Source organism: Microtus ochrogaster, chromosome 5, assembly GCF_000317375.1.
Source record: "Microtus ochrogaster isolate Prairie Vole_2 chromosome 5, MicOch1.0, whole genome shotgun sequence".
Taxonomy (NCBI): Eukaryota; Metazoa; Chordata; class Mammalia; order Rodentia; family Cricetidae; genus Microtus; species Microtus ochrogaster.
Genome location: NC_022012.1, coordinates 64263600 through 64264293, shown reverse-complemented (window position 1 = coordinate 64264293; position 694 = coordinate 64263600). Strand labels below are relative to the sequence as shown.

General features: G+C 53.9%; 1 protein-coding gene across 1 annotated transcript in view; it reads left to right on the top strand.

Annotated features, from left to right (window-relative positions):
- Myo5c (myosin VC) overlaps positions 1-694 on the top strand; it is a 73967-nt gene that overhangs the window by 62946 nt on the left and 10327 nt on the right. The window lies entirely within an intron of this gene.

Below are 694 nucleotides of genomic sequence, written 5' to 3'. Positions count from 1 at the left end.
TCTCTCTCTCTCTCTCTCTCTCTCTTGTTTTTGTTTTTCAAGACAGGGTTTCTCTGTCTAGCTTTGGAGCCTGTCCTGGCATTCACTCTGTAGACCAGGCTGACCTTGAACTCACAGAGATCTGCCTGTCTCTGCCTTCTGAGTGCTGGGGTTAAAGGCGTGCACCACCCTCTCTGACATCTCTTACCCTGAGACTAGCTTGATAGCTTGTCTCTTCTGCTGTACTGCTGGCCACTAGTGTCTCCATTGGAGACAGCTTCCTGTGTCTTGAGATGGCTCCCATCCTTACCAAAGCGATTGGGGTGAGGTACCTGGGTTGGGTTCCTTTCTTATGCTGGAGTTCCAATATTTAGAGCCTCCTTGCCAGCGAAAATTACAAATTCTTTCTCCCATCTGGCCTCTTAAAAGAGAACGAGCCCTTTACCAATGAAGTGTGGGGTGAGCCGGTGGCCCCTCATGTACTTTCGCTAAGTAAAAATTGGAGTTTCTCAGATTGAGAGAAGAGACACTATGCTCTCAGGCTCTACCCAAGCACAGAAAGGCCAGGAGCCCCACCCCATCCCCTCCTGACATGGGAGGAGCGCTCACCAGCAGCTGGGAGTCACCCCCTCCCACCAGCAGCTGGGAGCCACCCCCTCCCACCAGCAGCTGGGAGCCACCCCCTCCCACCAGCAGCTGGGAGCCACCCCCTCCC